This window comes from Salvelinus alpinus, chromosome 24 (genome assembly GCF_045679555.1).
Source record: "Salvelinus alpinus chromosome 24, SLU_Salpinus.1, whole genome shotgun sequence".
Taxonomy (NCBI): Eukaryota; Metazoa; Chordata; class Actinopteri; order Salmoniformes; family Salmonidae; genus Salvelinus; species Salvelinus alpinus.
Window position 1 is genome coordinate 14,596,940 of NC_092109.1, and position 19,330 is coordinate 14,616,269.

Here is a 19,330-nt window from a genome sequence, read left to right on the forward strand (position 1 = left end):
TGTCTTTTTCTGTGACTTGGCTCATACCTAACATGATCGTTTGGTGTGCTTTCGTCGTAAAACCTTTTTGAAATCGGACACTTTGGCTGGATTTACAACAAGTGTAGCTTTAAATGGTGTAAAATACTTGTATGCTTGAGGAATTTAAATTATGGGATTTCTGTTGTTTTGAATTTGGCGCCCTGCAGTTTCACTGGCTGTTGACGAGGTGGGACGCTACCGTCCCACATACCCTAGAGAGGTTAACATCGACCCTTCTCAGAATTCTCACTTCCTGTTTGGAAGTTTGCCTGCCATATGAGTTCTGTTATACTCACAGACATAATTCAAACAGTTTTAGAAATTTCAGAGTGTTTTCTATCCAATAGTAATAATAATATGCATATATTAGCATCTGGGACAGAGTAGGAGGCAGTTCACTATGGGCACGCGATTCATCCAAAGTGAAAATGCTGCCCCCTATCCCTAAAAAGTTAACGATTTTGACTACCACCACCGATTTTTGTATGCTAGCTATGCTAACCGTTTATACGAACGGGAGTTAGCATTTAGCAGTCACTTCTTCTAAACCTGAAAAAAGGGACAACAAATATATCAAAATCAGACTTAAGTAACCACACTGTAGGCCTGTTACAATACGTAAATAATGATGGATTTGAGGAATATCCACTTTGTTAGATCAGATTTATTGAATGTGCACCAATCTGGCCTCAGTGACTCCTTTACCGCATATGTCACAAAATTCTTTAAAGAACGCTCAGTTCAAGAAAGTTCCATGAAATTCTTAGTTCTAGAACGACACACTCAATAATTGTATCTTTTGCTGCAGCAACATTATTTCCTTCAAATTGGTGGCGCATGCGGTTGCTGAGCAACAGGCGTCACACCTACACTTTGACTTTACCAACATTAACCAACAGAAGGTGCCACAATTATTTCTCAGCCATTCTCTACTGGCATCGATCTGATTATAATCCTTACCTTATTTCGGTGCACAAACACAAAGGCAGGGGAAATTCAAAACATTCACAGCAAAACACTAACTCTCTCTCTTTCTCACACACACACACGCTGAGCTGGAGGAGTGGCCAATGAAATACCAGTAATCTCTCTCATGAGCTGCGATCAAATGACAGGTTCGCAACATTTTAGAAGACACACATACATTTACAAAACATAAACTTACAAAACATTGCAATATTGCATGTTCTTGTGGAATATAGTGAGTGGGTGTGCCAAGTGTGTATAGCCTATACATGTTGCGAACAGACATGTTGATGAAGCAACTAAACTATTGAAAAGTTACCGTTATAAAATGCAAGCAATTAATTTAACTTCTACAGCCTTTCTCTGCTGACGACGAAAGAGGACGTTCTGAACTCACGTTCATAATTGGTATGATTACGCACAATATTTATTCATAACCTATCCAATAGTATTTGCATACTTTAGCATTGATTTGCACGTGTTGTATAATCTGTCATCCTTGTAGTTGTTAAGCGAGTTTTTTGTATTGCGCTCTACTTTTTTTACGATCTTGGTTTTTCGGAAAACGAAATTCAGGTTGTTTTGTGATAGTGAGAAGCTTTTTGTATTAGGATTACATTTGACATTAACACTTACTGTTATAGTTTACTCACTTTAATGAGTATGCTACGTTCTATAAAGTAGGCCTACTATAAATTGAGGGGGCAAAAATCACTTTTAGCAGAGGATGGTTTCGATCCATCGACCTCTGGGTTATGGGCCCAGCACGCTTCCGCTGCGCCACTCTGCTATGGCGAAAGCATGGTCAGTTAAAGATAATATGGCTGGTCTGTATGTATCACGCCCCCACTGGTCCACAATCTTTTGACAGCTCTTTGCATTGGGTAGTCTAGTCTCATTGTCACACTCCATTTCGCTATACGCCAACTCACAACATGAACTGATTAAGTTCATTTCTAACCTTAATTTAATTTCAAACCTTAAAAGTCATCAGACCTACACAATGTGCATTTCAATGTAGTGAATAGTAGACTATAGACCAGGGGACATTTTGCACAGACTAATAATATACAGTATGACTAGTGCTATGCCCTATGGTGACTTAATTGATAGTATGGCCAAAATGTATGTCATTTGAGTGAAATTATATGTGTTTAGTTTTATGCCAGTCTGATTCATAGCCCCCCATGAGGCCAGTCTGGTAGGAGTTGCTGATCCCTGCTGTGATTTCTGTCTGTCTGTCTGTCTGAACCAAATAGCCTTGCTAGACATCCTGTCAGACTCAGGTCTGAACAAATCGGGTGCACTTAGTTGGATGTAGCCTACATAAGGTGCATTTTCTATTTATACATTCTGTCTAAACGACTAAGGCCTTAACTTGTAGAATGGTGACGACTAGCTGAGTAACCTTAAGTAGTTACATGGTCCTCTAAACGTATAGAGCTTCAACTACTGTATTTACACAGTATGTGTGAGAAGTGCTTAAACAAGGCTTATATTTGTGTTTATTTAAAGTGCTAAAAATGCACTGGTCAGACGAGTGGCGCTGAAACGAGACGTTACCGTCTCCCAAGTGGATAGAACGTCCAGATAAAAAGCTAGACCATTTAGATGAGGATTGGAGTTATCTTGCTTCCCATGTTTCCTCCTCCACCAAATTCAATCTCAGCATCTCTGCTCCCATGGTCTGGTCTCTAAATCAATGTTTCTCTCTGGACATTCAGGCTCTATATGATTGGGCTGTTATTCAAATCGTAAAACTGTCAAACTGCTGAACTTTAATAACAGTGTGGTGAGCCATAACACTACGCTACATCCAGTGGGTGCTTGGGTCCTTAGGTTTTGACCTGTGAACATTCTCTGATCTAGAGGCTGCCCTAAGGAATGCATTCCAGGGACACAGACAGAAAAGGCCCCCATTATATTAGGCTTGATCTGGATTACAGGTGATCCAAGAGATCACACACACACACACACACACACACACACACACACACACACACACACACACACACACACACACACACACACACACACACACACACACACACACACACACACACACACACACACCATCCATGGCTAATAGCACAACTGTACAGAACTTTTTCTATTTCATGAACATAATCCTCATACCCAGCTCCCTTCCGCATTTGCCCGTTCTAGGGTGGACCATTCTGGGGTTAAGTGGTGGGGTGGCACAGGCCCCTGGCTGGCTTGGCTGTAGTCATTTGCTCATCAAAAAGGGTGAGAAGGAGAGTTGTGCATGCTAGTTGTGAGTCGTGCCGTTGTGCATGCTACCAGCTTTGGGACACAATGGCCCTACTGTTCTGTAATCATTTATTACTGGATACCTAATCATTTTCCCCCTACACACTGTGCAGTTGTATGATTATGAGATAATTATTGTGTGAAATAGTGAACTAGAGCCAATTCTCTTCCCATCTATTTTGCAGGGGATTGTTTGCATATGATGGCATCACAAACAACCTCAAGCTGTCGGATTCTGGGGGTAAGCATGAATGACCGAAAACCTATGATCTGCCCTTATGACCACTAGGAAATCAACACAAGTCATATCTCTCTGACTTGAACTGCCGCACATAGGCCTACATGAGCTCATGCATTTGATTTATTTATATTCTCCTCTTAAAAACCACAGGTACAAACTTTGTGCAGGTACAAATGTGTAAATACAAAAATACCATCTCCCTCTCTTTCTGCAGCAGGTGATGTGTCTGACCTGGCAGGAAGGTTCCACCCCAGTCGTCCCCTCTGCGGGTTCTGCAGGGTAAGCACAGACGGCACAGGACACTGCATTGTTCTCATTGCCTGGGTGAGCTATGGATGACAATCAAATCATTTCTAGCTCATTACTTAATCAGTCACACACACACACGTGAAGTTCAAACGCTCTTCGAGTAAATCTAAGGCTGGGCCTTTATGAGAAAACATCTAAAACAAGGCAAGCAAGGTAACAAGAATATTTATTGATGATGATGATGAAAATACATTTTCCTGCCTGGTCTTTGTAGGTGGGGGACGAGGTGGATGAGTTTCGACAGGGGGAGTGTGCCAGCCATGTTCCTGCCATCAGGGCTTTCTTCAAGGTAAAACACAGAACATTAGAGACCCACAACAACACAGTAAAAACTGAGACTGGAGTAGTTCAATATAGCTCCATTGGCATTTACTGTAATAAGCTTATTATTATACATTATGTAAATGAAAGGGATCAGTAGCCCAGTTGATATTTACATTTTATTACCATATGAAACATGACTCAATTGACGATAAGAGAATCTTGAAAACACATGACAGACTTTTTTATGTACAACCTTTTGATATGTTGATGTCTTCATAATCGTATTTATTTGACATTTAAGTCAGAAATGTAATCTCTTTTACTTTGTCTATCTCTCACTCGCTCAAATCAAATCAAATCAAATTTTATTGGTCACATACACATGGTTAGCAGATGTTAATGCGAGTGTAGTGAAATGCTTGTGCTTCTAGTTCCGACTATGCAGTAATATCTAACAAGTAATCAAATAAATTCACAACAACTACCTTATACACACAAATGTAAAGGGATGAATAGATTATGTACATATAAATATATGGATGAACGATGGCGTGCGGCATAGGCAAGATGCAGTAGACGGTATAGAATACAGTATATACATATGAGATGAGTAATGTAGGATATGTAAACATTATTAAAGTGGCGTTATTTAAAGTGACTAGTGATACCTTTATTAAGTCCATTTTTTTAAGTGGCCAGAGATTTGAGTTTGTATGTTGGCAGCAGCCTCTCTATGTTAGTGATGGCTGTTTAACAGTCTGATGGCCTTGAGATAGAAGCTGTTTTTCAGTCTCTCGGTCCCAGCTTTGATGCACCTGTACTGACCTCACCTTCTGGATGGTAGCGGTGTGAACAGGCAGTGGCTTGGGCGGTTGTTGTCCTTGATGATCTTTTTGGCCTTCCTGTGACATCGGGTGCTGTAGATGTCCTGGAGGGCAGATAGTTTGTCACCGGTGATGCGCTGTGCAGACCGCACTACCCTCTGGAGAGCCTTGTGGTTGAGGGCGGTGCAATTGCCGTACCAGGCGGTGATACAGCCCGACAGGATGCTCTCGATTGTGCATCTTTAAAACTTTGTGAGTGTTTTAGATGACAAGACAAATTTCTTCAACCTCCTTCACAACGCTGCGCCTTCTTCACAACGCTGTCTGTGTGGGTGGACCATTTCAGTTTGTCTGTGATGTGTACGCAGAGGAACTTAAAACTTTCCACCTTCTCCAATAATGCCCCGTCGATGTGGATGGGGTGGTGCTCCCTCTGCCGTTTCCTGTAGTCCACGATCATCTCCTTTGTTTGTTTTTTTTTACGTTGATTGAGAGATTATTTTCCTGACACCACACTCCGAGGGCCCTCACCTCCTCCCTGTAGGCCGTCTCGTCATTGTTGGTAATCAGGCCTACCACTGTAGTGTCGTCTGCAAACTTGATGATTGAGTTGGAGGTGTGCATGGCCACGCAGTCATGGGTGAACAGGGAGTACAGAAAATGGCTGAGAACGTACCCGTGTGGGGCCCCAGTGTTGAGGATCAGCGGGCTGGAGATGTTGTTTCCTACCTTCACCACCTGGGGGGCGGCCCGTTAGAAAGTCCAGGACCCAGTTGCACAGGGCGGGGTCTCGAGCTTATTTATGAGTTTGGAGGGTACTATGATGTTAAATGCTGAGCTGTAGTCAATGAACAGCATTCTTACATAGATAGGGCAGTGTGCAGTGTGATGGCGATTGCATCGTCAGTGGACCTATTGGGGCGGTAAGCAAATTGGAGTGGGTCTAGGGTGGCCGGTAAGGTGGAGGTTATATGATCCTTGACTAGTCTCTCAAAGCACTTCATGATGACAGAAGTGAGTGCAATGGGGTAATAGTCATTCAGTTCAGTTACCTTAGCTTTCTTGGGAACAGGAACAATGGTGGCCATCTTGAAGCATGTGGGGGCAACGGACTTGGATAGGGATTGGTTGAATATGTCCGTAAACACACCAGCCAGCTGGTCTGCGCATGCTCTGAGGACGTGGCTAGGGATGCCATCTGGACCGGCTGCCTTGCGAGGGTTAACACGTTTAAATGTTTTACTCACGTTGGCCACGGAGAAGGAGAGCCCACAGGCTTTGGTAGCGGGCCGTGTCAGTGGCACTGTATTGTACTCAAAACGAGTAAAAAAGTTGTTTATTTTGTCAGGGAGAAAGACGTCGATGTCTGCGACGGGGCTGGTTTTCTTTTTGTAATCCGTGATTGACAGTAGACCCTCCCACATACGTCTCGTGTTTGAGCCGTTGAATTGCGACTCTACTTTGTCTCTATACTGATGCTTTGCTTGTTTGATTGCCTTGCAGAGGGAATAGCTGCACTGTTTGTATTCAATCATGTTTCCGGTCGCCTTTCCATGATTAAAAGCGGTGGTTCGCGCTTTCAGTTTTGCTCGAATGCTGCCATTAATCCACGGTTTCTGGTTTGGGAAGGTTTTAATAGTCACAGCGGGTACGACATCTCCGATGCACTTGCTAATAAACTCGCTCACCGAGTCAGCGTATACATCAATGTTGTTGTCTGAGGCTATCCGGAACATATCCCAGTCCACATGATCGAAGCAATCTTGGAGCGTGGAATCCGATTGGTCAGACCAGCGTTGTATTAACCTGAGCACGGGCGTTTCCTGTTTTAGTTTCTGCCTATAGGCTGGGAGCAACAAAATGGATTCATGGTCAGATTTGCCGAAGGCAGAGCACGGGAGGGCTCGTATGCATTGCGGAAGTTCGAGTAGCAATGATCCAGAATTCTGCCAGCTCGTGTCGCGGCATTCAATATGCTGATAGAATTTAGGGAGTATTGATCTTAGGTTAGCTTTGTTAAAATCCCCAGCTACAATAAATGCAGCCTCAGGATTTATGGTTTCCAGTTTACATAGAGTCCAGTGAAGGCCTTCCATGGCAGACGAGGGATCTGCTTGGGGGGATATACACGGCTGTGACTATAATCGAAGATAATTGTCTTGGAAGATAATGCGGTCGGCATTTGATTGTAAGGAATTCTAGGTCAGGTGAACAAAAGGACTTGAGTTCCTGTATGTTGTTGTGATGACACCATGAGTCGTTAAACATAAGGCATACATCAATGGACATTGCCGAGTAATATGCTAGGAAGCGGTGGATGGTGTGCTCGCCTTCTGAGTCTGACCAGAAGGCCGCTCCATCTGCCTTTCCTGCGGGGACCGCATTGTTTTGGATCGGCCTCTGGGATACGATCGCATGTCCAGGGTGGAGGTCCGAACAAAGGATCCGCTTCGTGAAAGTCGTATTCCTGGTCGTAATGATGGTAAGTTGACATCGCTTTTATTTCCAATAGTTCTTCCCGGCTGAATGTAAACACTTGAGATTTTCTGGGCTAACCATGTAAGAAATTGTACATAAAAAACAAATAACTGCATAGTTTTCTTAGGACCTGAAGCTTGGCGACCATCTCTGTCAGTGCCATCTCAGTCTCACTCTCTCTCTCTCTCTCTCTCTCTCTCTCTCTCTCTCTCTCTCTCTTCCTCAGGAGGCCCATGTGTTCCTCAGTGCAGGTTCTACAGAGGAGGTAACAGAGGAGAGGGTCCTGGCAGTTGTCAGTGAAGCCAGCCAGCAGAATGACACATCCAGAGACCATCTAGAGATGCAAAGATAGAGGAGACTGTGGTGAGACTGAGCGGTGGTGCAGTTCTTAACTCAACCACTGGAGGGCCACATCCACCACCTAAACTGACGTTACATTCCCTCTGACCATGTAAACTCCTTAAAGAAATAATAACTGGGGCCCTGTCTAAAATTAACCTCTACCTCTGAAAGGATTTGATAAGTATAAGCAATATAAGCCTATCATAGGTTTACTAGCATAAAATTGCAGTATCTATCCTATCCATTCTCAGCTAAGGGAGTAAGGTATTTTGTACGGAAGCCAGACTCTGACCATTTTCCTCAATCCATCTCTCACCCACAGATAGAGGAGGAGAGGAGAGAGGAGGAACGCAGAATGGCAGCAGAGGAGAGGAAGCGCAGGGAGAGAGAGAGGATACAGCAAGAGAGGAGGGATGCGGAAGAGAGGAGGATGAAAGAGAAAGAGGAAAGGATACAGGAGCAGAGGTCAGTCATGAAAAATACACACACAAATTCACAAATGTGTACTACTTATACACCAGGGTTGGGTGCAATTCGAATTGAAGGCAGTCAATGCAGGAAGTGATTTGAATTTAAAAGTCAGAAATGTAAAAACTTACGAAATAAATAGCTTCTATTTTTTCGTCAGTGAAAATGAATGAAATGTTTTGATAATTGAATTGTAATTTTGGTTTACTTCTTGAATTGACTGCCTTCAACCCTGTTATACACATTTATTTTACAAGTTAATATAATCATTTTCTCTCTCTTTATCTCATTCTCTCAGGAAGTTACAAGCCCAGATTGAAGCAGAGACTCACAAACTAGAAAGACTAAGATGTGGGTGTGTGTGAGCTTATCTGCATGTCTTACATACAGTACACATCTCCACCATGCACAGGAGCAGCAGCAGAGGGAGTGTGAGCAAGAGACAAGAGGTGGTCTGGCTCGCACTGATTCTGTACAGAGAGTAGCTATAAGTATTGCCTTCCTATTTTGTCATTTCAGTGGCAAGTGGCAAGAAAAAGTATGTGAACCATTTGGAATTACCTGGATATCTGCATAAATTGGTCATAAAATTGGATCTGATCTTCATCTAATTCACAACAATAGACAAACACAGTGTACTTAAACTAATAACACACAAATTATTGTATTTTTCTTGTCTGTATTGAATACATAATTTAATCATTCACAGTGTAGTTGCGGATCAGGTTGGAAAAAGTATGTGAACCCCTAGGCTAATGACTCCAAAAGCTAATTGGAGTCAGGAGTCAGCTAACCTGGAGAGGTCTGCACAGCGCATCACCGGGTGCAAACTACCTGCCCTCCAGGACACCTACACCACCCGATGTCACAGGAAGGCCAAAAAGATCATCAAGGACAACAACCACCCAAGCCACTGCCTGTTCACCCCGCTATCATCCAGAAGGCGAGGTCAGTACAGGTGCATCAAAGCTGGGACCGAGAGACTGAAAAACAGCTTCTATCTCAAGGCCATCAGACTGTTAAACAGCCATCACTAACATTGAGTGGCTGCTGCCAACATACTGACTCAACTCCAGCCACTTTAATAATCGAAAAATGTATGTAATCAACTTATCACTAGCCACTTTATATATAATGTTTACATACCCTACATTACTCATCTCATATGTATATAGTGTACGCTATACCATCTACTGCATCTTGCCATCTTGATGTAATGTATCACTAGCCACTTTAAAACATTGCCACTTCATAGAATGTTTTCATACCCTACATTACTCATCTCATATGTATATACTGTACTCTATACCATCTACTGCATCTTGCCATCTTGATGTAATGTATCACTAGCCACTTTAGCAAACGGACATTTTGTGTGTGTTTTTTATAGGGCGAGGCAGCTCTAACCAACATCTCCAATATCGTCTCATTGATTGGTCAAATCAAATCAAATTTATTTGTCACATACACATGGTTAGCAGATGTTAATGCAAGTGTAGTGAAATGCGTGTGCTTCTAGTTCCGACCATGCAGTAATATCTAACAAAAAATATAACCTAACAATTCCACAACAACTACCTTATACACACAAGTGAAAAGGAATGAATACGAATATGTACATAAAAATATATAAATGAGTGATGGCCGAACGGCATAGGCAAGATGCAGTAGATGGTATAGAGTACAGTATATACATTTGAGATGAGTAATGTAGGGTATGCTATTCACAAGAAGCATTCCCTGATGTGAACCATGCCTCGACACAAAAGAGATCTCAGAAGACCTAAGATTAAGAATTGTTGACTTGCATAAAACTGGAAAGGGTTACAAAAGTATCTCTAAAAGCCTTGATGTTCATCAGCCATTGGTATCAGCCATGACAAATTGTCTATAAATTGAGAAAGTTCAGCACTGTTGCTACTCTCCCTAGGACTGGCTGTTCTGCAAAGATGACTAAAAGAGCACAGCGCAGAATGATCAAGAGACGCTAACGGAGTCGGTGCAGCCAGCTGGTTTCTTCATGCATCGCGCCGACAGAAACAAACATCTTTCTGGTAAGAAGAGGGGCGGGGGGGTATGCCTTATGATTAACGAGACGTGGTGTGATCATCATAACAACACACAGGAACTCAAGTCATTCTGTTCACCTGATCTAGAACTCCTCACAATCAAATGTCGACCGCATTATCTACCAAGAGAATTCTCTTCAATTATAATCACAGCCGTATATATTCCCCCCCAAGCAGACACATCGATGGCCCTGAACGAACTTTATCTGACTCTTTGTAAACTGGAAACCACACACCCTGAGGCTGCATTCATCGTAGCTGGGGATTTTAACAAGGCTAATCTAAAAACAAAACTCCCTAAATTCTATCAGCATATCGATTGTGCTACCAGGGCTGGAAAAACCCTAGATCATTGTTATACTAATTTCCGCGACGCATATAAGGCCCTCCCCCGCCCCCCTTTCGGAAAAGCTGACCACGACTCCATTTTGTTGATTCCAGCCTACAAACAGAAACTAAAACAACAAGCTCCCGCGCTCAGGTCTGTTCAACGCTGGTCCGACCAATCTGATTCCACGCTTCAAGACTGCTTCGATCACGCGGATTGGAATATGTTCCGCATTGCGTCCAACAACAATATTGACGAATATGCTGATTACCGAATTCATTAGGAAGTGCATTGACGATGTCGTACCCACAGCAACGATTAAAACATTCCCAAACCAGAAACCGTGGATTGACGGCAGCATTCGCGTGAAACTGAAAGCGCGAACCACTGCTTTTAACCAGGGCAAGATGACCGGAAGCATGACCGAATACAAACAGTGTAGCTATTCTATCCGCAAGGCAATCAAACAGGCTAAGTCCCAGTACAGAGACAAAATCGAGTCGCAATTCAACAGCTCAGACACAAGAGGTATGTGGCGGGGTCTACAGTCAATCACGGATTACAAAAAGAAAACCAGCCCCGTCGCGGACCAGGATGTCTTGCTCCCAGACAGGCTAAACAACTTTTTTGCCCGCTTTGAGGACAATACAGTGCCACTGACACGGCCCCCTACCAAAACCTGCGGGCTCTCCTTCACTGCAGCCGAGGTGAGTAAAACATTTAAACGTGTTAACCCTCGCAAGGCTGCAGGCCCAGACGGCATTCCCAGCCGCGTCCTCAGAGCATGCGCAGACCAGCTGGCTGGTGTGTTTACGGACATATTCAATCAATCCTTATCCCAGTCTGCTGTTCCCACATGCTTCAAGAGGGCCACCATTGTTCCTGTTCCCAAGAAAGCTAAGGTAACTGAGCTAAACGACTACCGCCCCGTAGCACTCACTTCCGTCATCATGAAGTGCTTTGAGAGACTAGTCAAGGACCATATCACCTCCACCCTACCGGACACCCTAGACCCACTCCAATTTGCTTACCGACCCAATAGGTCCACAGACGACGCAATCGCAACCACACTGCACACTGCCCTAACCCATCTGGACAAGAGGAATACCCATGTGAGAATGCTGTTCATCGATTACAGCTCAGCATTTAACACCATAGTACCCTCCAAACTCGTCATCAAGCTCGAGACCCTGGGTCTCGACCCCGCCCTGTGCAACTGGGTCCTGGACTTCCTGACGGGCCGCCCCCAGGTGGTGAGGGTAGGTAACAACATCTCCACCCCGCTGATCCTCAACACTGGGGCCCCACAAGGGTGCGTTCTGAGCCCTCTCCTGTACTCCCTGTTCACCCACGACTGCGTGGCCATGCACGCCTCCAACTCAATCATCAAGTTTGCGGATGACACTACAGTGGTAGGCTTGATTACCAACAACGACGAGACGGCCTACAGGGAGGAGGTGAGGGCCCTCGGAGTGTGGTGTCAGGAAAATAACCTCACACTCAACGTCAACAAAACAAAGGAGATGATTGTGGACTTCAGGAAACAGCAGAGGGAGCACCCCCCTATCCACATCGACGGGTCAGTAGTGGAGAAGGTGGAGAGTTTTAAGTTCCTCGGTGTACACATCACGGACAAACTGAATTGGTCCACCCACACAGACAGCGTCGTGAAGAAGGCGCAGCAGCGCCTCTTCAACCTCAGGAGGCTGAAGAAATTCGGCTTGTCACCAAAAGCACTCACAAACTTCTACAGATGCACAATCGAGAGCATCCTGTCGGGCTGTATCACCGCCTGGTACGGCAACTGCTCCGCCCACAACCGTAAGGCTCTCCAGAGGGTAGTGAGGTCTGCAGAACGCATCACCGGGGGCAAACTACCTGCCCTCCAGGACACCTACACCACCCGATGTCACAGGAAGGCCATAAAGATCATCAAGGACAACAACCACCCAAGCCACTGCCTGTTCACCCCGCTATCATCCAGAAGGCGAGGTCAGTACAGGTGCATCAAAGCAGGGACCGAGAGACTGAAAAACAGCTTCTATCTCAAGGCCATCAGACTGTTAAACAGCCACCACTAACATTTAGCGGCCGCTGCCAACATACTGACTCAACTCCAGCCACTTTAAAAATGGGAATTGATGGAAACTATGTAAAAATGTACCACTAGCCACTTTAAACAATGCCACTTAATATAATGTTTACATACCCTACATTACCCATCTCATATGTATATACTGTACTCTATATCATCTACTGCATCTTGCCATCTTTATGTAATACATGTACCACTAGCCACTTTAAACTATGCCACTTTATGTTTACATACCCTACAGTACTCATCTCATATGTATATACCGTACTCTATACCATCTACTGCATCTTGCCTATGCCGTTCTGTACCACCACTCATTCATATATCTTTATGTACATATTCTTTATCCCTTTACACTTGTGTGTGTATAAGGTAGTAGTTGTGGAATTGTTAGGCTAGATTACTTGTTGGTTATTACTGCATTGTCGGAACTAGAAGCACAAGCATTTCGCTACACTCGCATTAACATCTGCTAACCATGTGTATGTGACTAATAAAATTTGATTTGATTTGATTTGATTTGATTTGAGGTTAAGAAGAATCCTAGAGTGTCAGCTAAAGACTTAAAGAAATCTCTGGAACATGCTAACATCTCTGTTGAAGAGTCTACGATACGGAAAACACTAAACAAGAAAAGTGTTCATGGGAGGACACCACGGAAGAAGCCACTGTCCAAAAAAACCATTGCTGCACGTCTGAAGTTTGCAAACGTGCACCTGGATGTTCCACAGTACTACTGGCAAAATATTCTGTGGACAGATGAAACTACAGTTGAATTGTTTGGAAGGAACACACAACACTATGTGTGGAGAAAAAAAGGTTTAGCACACCAACATCAAAAACCTCATCCCAACTGTAAAGTATGGTGGAGGGAGCATCATGGTTTGGGGCTGCTTTGCTGCCTCAGGGCCTGGACAGCTTGCTCATCGACAGAAAAATTAATTCCCAAGTTTATCAAGACATTTTGCAGAAGAATGCTAGGCTATCTGTCCGCCAATTGAAGCTCAACAGAAGTTGGGTGATGCAAGAAGACAACGACCCAAAACACAGAAGTAAATCAACAACAGAATGGCTTCAACAGAAGAAAATACGCCTTCTGGAGTGGCGCAGTCAGAGTCCTGACCTCAAACTGATTGAGATGCTGTGGCATGACCTCAAGAGAGCAGTTCACACCAGACATACCAAGAATATTGCTGAACTGAAACAGTTTTGTAAAGAGGAGTTTTGAACAGAGAAATTCCTCCTGACCGTTGTGCAGGTCTGATCCACAACTACAGAAAATATTTGGTTGAGGTAATTGCTTCCAAAGGAGGGTCAACCAGTTATTAAATTCAAGGGTTCACATACTTTTCCCACCCTGCACTGTGAATGTTTGCACGGTGTGTTCAATAAAGACATGAAAACGTATAATTGTTTGTGTGTTATTAGTTTAAGCAAACTGTGTTTGTCTATTGTTGTGACCTTGATGAAGATCAGATCAAATTTGATGACCAATTTATGCAGATATCCAGGTATTTCCAAAGGGTTCACATACGTTTTCTTGCCACTGTACACAACTGAAATGCTGCTCTTTTTTTCTGACCCATCATTTCACCCTAATCATTAGATGAAAGGATGTTCATTATCTCTAGAAATAATTTGGACTCAATCAGATTAATGTGACTAGTTGGCAGACGACTGTTAAACTAATGGTTGGTAATGGCAGACTATCGAGCTATAACCATGGAAATGCACTGAAATATGTGACCCATTTGAGATAACTAGGCGTATGTCGCATTTCACGACTTCACAGGAGAGACATTTTAAATGTATTTTTTATTTTATTTCAAAATACGTTTTTTGGCTGAAATGCCTTCTGGAACATGTGAACTTTTATGTGCCTTAATAATAAACTTGTATGCCATCTGTAAATATGAATAACATTTTAAAATTATGAGCCTTGGTTAAACCACAGAAAAGTCAGCAACCTTCACACTAGCCATGATTGGCTGAGATAATGAGTGGGCTGGACATGCCAAGAGAGGAGTTCGGATTGGTCTGCCATAGAGAAGGCTTCTGTCTATTTGAGCTGATCAGTCTGTGTTGGTAATACTGTCGAACGCTGCTTTTTTATGTATCGTGTAGTGGAGCTACATAAGTGTTGCTCTCCACTTTCTGGAGGATCGAGTTTTGAAATCAGAGGAATTAGAGTATGATAGCTGAAGGGATGGAGAAAACACCTGTCTCCGGATTACATCTTTAAACTAAAGGCAACCGTGGCATGGAATCCGTGACAGGGAGACATGTCCATCATGCATGATGATATATACAGGTAAGATAGTCTAGCTAGCAACATTTTCAGATATTACATGTTTCTTATTTTGAAAGTGGTTTAATTTCAAGCTAAAGTCTACTGTTAGCTAGCCAGCTAACATTAGCTGGCTGGCTCCCTGGCTAACGTTACGTGTATGACGTTATTATTCATATCCCAGAACCGTTGGCTTTGCTAGTTAGAGCCTAATGTTAGCTCGCCTACATTGAACCTGGTTGGTTAGCTCCCAGCAGATTAATGCAGGGTAGTAATGACATGATCTGGCACATTGTTCATTGTTGTTTAACTAGCTAACGTTAGCTGGCTGGCTCGTTAGCTAACGTTACGTGACGTGTGTGATCTTACACATTGTTTATCTAGCTAGGTTCATTGTTTACCTAGCTAGCTAGCTACATGTCTTTACCTAAAGTGTACTGTTAGCTAGCTAGCTAACGTTAGCTGGCTGGCTCCCTAGCTAAAGTTACATGCATGATGTTATTATTTGTATCCCAGAGCCGTTTGCTTTGCTAGTTAGCTAACATTGAACCTGGTTGGTTAGCTCCCAGCAAATTCATGCAGGGTAGTAACGACATGATTTGGCACCATGTTCATTGTTGTTTAACTAGCTAACGTTAGGTGGCTGGCTCGTTAGCTAATGTTACGTGACGTGTGATCTTACAATCAAATCAAATCAAATGTATTTATATAGCCCTTCGTACATCAGCTGATATCTCAAAGTGCTGTACAGAAACCCAGCCTAAAACACCAAACAGCAAGCAATGCAGGTGTAGAAGCACGGTGGCTAGGAAAAACTCCCTAGAAAGGCCAAAACCTAGGAAGAAACCTAGAGAGGAACCAGGCTATGAGGGTTGGCCAGTCCTGGCTATGCCGGGTGAAGATTATAACAGAACATGGCCAAGATGTTCAAATGTTCATAAATGACCAGCATGGTCAAATAATAATAATCACAGTAGTTATCGAGGGTGCAGCAAGTCAGCACCTCAGGAGTAAATGTCAGTTGGCTTTTTTAGCACGTCCGGTGAACAGGTCAGGGTTCCATAGCCGCAGGAGGAACAGTTGAAACTGCAAGGAATCATCATGCCAGGTAGTCCTGACGCATGGTCCTAGGGCTCAGGTCCTCCGAGAGAGAGAAAGAAAGAGAGAAAGAGAGAATTAGAGAGAGCATACTTAAATTCACACAGGACACCGGATAAGACAGGAGAAGTCCTCCAGATATAACAAACTGACCCTAGCCCCCCGACACATTAACTACTGCAGCATAAATACTGGAGGCTGAGACAGGAGGGGTCAGGAGACACTGTGGCCCCATCCGATGATACCCCCGGACGGGGCCAAACAGGAAGGATATAACCCCACCCACTTTGCCAAAGCACAGCCCCCACAGCACTAGAGGGAAATCTTCAACCACCAACTTACCATCCTGAGACAAGGCCGAGTATAGCCCACAAAGATCTCCGCCACGGTACAACCCAAGGGGGGGGCGCCAACCCAGACAGGAAGATCACGTCAGTGACTCAACCCACTCAAGTGACGCACCCCTCCTAGGGACGGCATGAAAGAGCACCAGTAAGCCAGTGACTCAGCCCCTGTAATAGGGTTAGAGGCAGAGAATCCCAGTGGAGAGAGGGGAACCGGCCAGGCAGAGACAGCAAGGGCGGTTCGTTGCTCCAGAGCCTTTCCGTTCACCTTCACACTCCTGGGCCAGACTACACTCAATCATATTACACGTTGTTTACCTAGCTAGGTTCATTGTTTACCTAGCTAGCTAGCTACATGTCTTAAGCTAAAGTTTACAACACCCCTTGAATATGGCCGGTGTCATTAAACGTCGGCAAAAAGGCGCAATGACATTTTTGACAGCTAAGCTGGTTAGGCTGTTTTCCTGTTTTCCAGAGTTAAACAAATCATCAGCCAGAGCGTCAAGTGTGCCCTCTGAATGCTCCGAGAGTGAAACGAGATGGGTGGGGCTAACGCATAAGAGGGTGTGAACGATGCTGAGTGGGTGTAGACAAAGAAGATTTCTTCACTAGATACCAAAACATTCAAAGGCCATTTTCTCAAAAGTGAGTTTACAAGTTTATCAACTTTCAAAGCAGAATGACTTTCCCATTGTTCCTCAAAAATGCAATGTATGCTATACCATTATACCATAGCTCTGAGTCTCTACTTTTATCCAATGTAAAAAACACAATTTCAAATCTTTCTACATATGACCAAATCCAGGTGGTGAGTCACATATGGCAGGTGTGATGTAAAACTCTATTTCTCCTGCAGGAGGCAGCAGCGCTCATGTCTCAACACTACAAACCCTAGGGAGTTTTTCAAGCACTCTTCCTCTTCCTCAAGACCTCTTCCTCTTGCACAGGTGTGTGTGTGTGTGCGGGTGTGCGCATGCGTGTGTTTATTGATCTCAAAATACTATATGCTGTTATTGAATATCATGCATACAGTTCTCTGTATTGGTATTTCCAGCAATATTCCTTCTACTTTCTTTCTTTGTATCCATGTTTAGGCCTTCATGTTATTTTAATGCAAATGTATTCTACCTGATGTGTATATTTGTGTATTCTCCTTTCACTTCATAGTGAGGCCTACATTCAGACGATACCAACGGACCCTAACAGACAACTCTTTCATATTCAGGAAGTCAGAACCCTCCACTCCCACCTCCCCCCATAGCCCAACAAGGGTCTGTCCCAGCTCTTCTTCCAAATCCTCTAATTCCATCCATCCGCAACAACCATCTTGTGTGGAGCCTAAAATTCCCCTCTCCCATGTCCTCTCAGGCCCCTTCCCCTCCCCAAACCCCCTTCTTCACACGTCCATGTACCTTCTTCACACGTCCATCTGTCCCACCCCGGACCCTCTCTCTTCCTCAGGTCAGTCTGCCCCCTCTGCCCCGATCCAGCTCCTTGCCTGCACCGCCTGAGAGCCCCTGGTGGCTGAGAGACCTGGAAACAGAGCTGACAGAGGTGGAGGAAGAGGAGGAGAGGCAAGGAATTAAAGTGGTAGTTGAGAAGAAAGAAAAAGAGGATACAGATGCAGCCACCACTGCAGAGCAGGGGGAGGCGAATGAGGTACTACAGGAGAGGGGATGGATGTGTGTTGTGGAAGAGGAGAGGGATGGAGAAGAGGATGAGGGGATGGAAGGAGTAGAAGAGGAGGAGGAGGAGGAAGTGATTGAAAAGGAAGAGAAGGATAGTAAAACTACTGAGGGAGAGGAGAGAGTGAGAGAATCAGAGGATATAGATGGAGAGGAAGAAGCAGACACAGTATTAATCAGCAATTGAGTTAGACACATCCCTGGATGTAATAATGAATGATGAATAATACACTTGCATACAATCTGCAATACACATGACACAAAACAATTTTAAGACAGCATAAACCTAAAACCAGGTGCTAAAATGAAAATGTTTGTTGGCGCCGTTGGAGATCAAAAACACACGCTAACCCCACAGTTACTCACGGTTTCGTAGACCCCCCTTGAAACCAACAGTTCCAAGGCCGTTGCCTATTTATTAACCAATTGGCAGAAAGTGCCCTGCATGCATCCAAAAAACAATGTCCAGCATCAATGAAGCCATCAAACTCCCTCAGACCAAACAGTCCTCTCCAACTCCCGATCCGACGAATCCAAACTAGCTCCCGAAGCGACCTTCGTTAATCCAGCCAAGCAGCAAGGGAATTGAGACAACTCTCTCTCTAAAATATTAAACTATAAATCTTATATGTTTAGGTGAGTAAAGTAGAGCGCAGTTCAACCCAATTAGGGGGAAAAAATGATTTTTCGTACATAAAATGTTTTCCCGCTTCACAAGAGCATCTCTCTCCCTATTGTTTCTCTCCTCAGCAACAATGGGAAAACCTGCAAAACCCTCTGCACACCACCCATAGTCCATCTTGATTGGCCCAAATGATCACACACCCTTCAGGTGAACAAAAACTGTCCTAACATATTTAAAGTAACAGTACATAATAATTTAACCAACATAGGCCAACAGCGAAGGCTGTAGTAAAACGTAATTTATGAAAATAAAACCAATCTGATTAAATGTATCCAAAATATACATTCACATATTATTATTACTATTAAACCATAGTTCTAAATACATGTTTTAACAGGGTATTACACACTCCACCTACCAAAAATAGACATGTCCTCATGACAAGTAGACCAGGGTAAAGAACAGTACGTACAAACACAGGAAATGTGTTAACCCTTCTGTTCTGTTTCTTAGAATAACTCAAAGGGAATACAGGATAAACCTACACATAGTACTACCCAATCCACTTGTATATAGAGGTGATATATCTCACTATAGGAACAGACACCACACTAG

General features: G+C 43.7%; 1 long non-coding RNA gene across 1 annotated transcript; it reads right to left on the reverse strand.

The window, feature by feature from the left end:
* Positions 1 to 3,957: 3,957 nt before the first annotated feature.
* LOC139552202 (uncharacterized) lies at positions 3,958 to 17,710 on the reverse strand. The gene is made up of 2 exons (XR_011670393.1): positions 15,967 to 17,710; positions 3,958 to 7,708 (listed from the first exon to the last, which is right to left on the reverse strand). It is a non-coding gene; the product is annotated as an uncharacterized lncRNA (long non-coding RNA).
* Between the last annotated feature and the right edge of the window lie 1,620 nt (positions 17,711 to 19,330).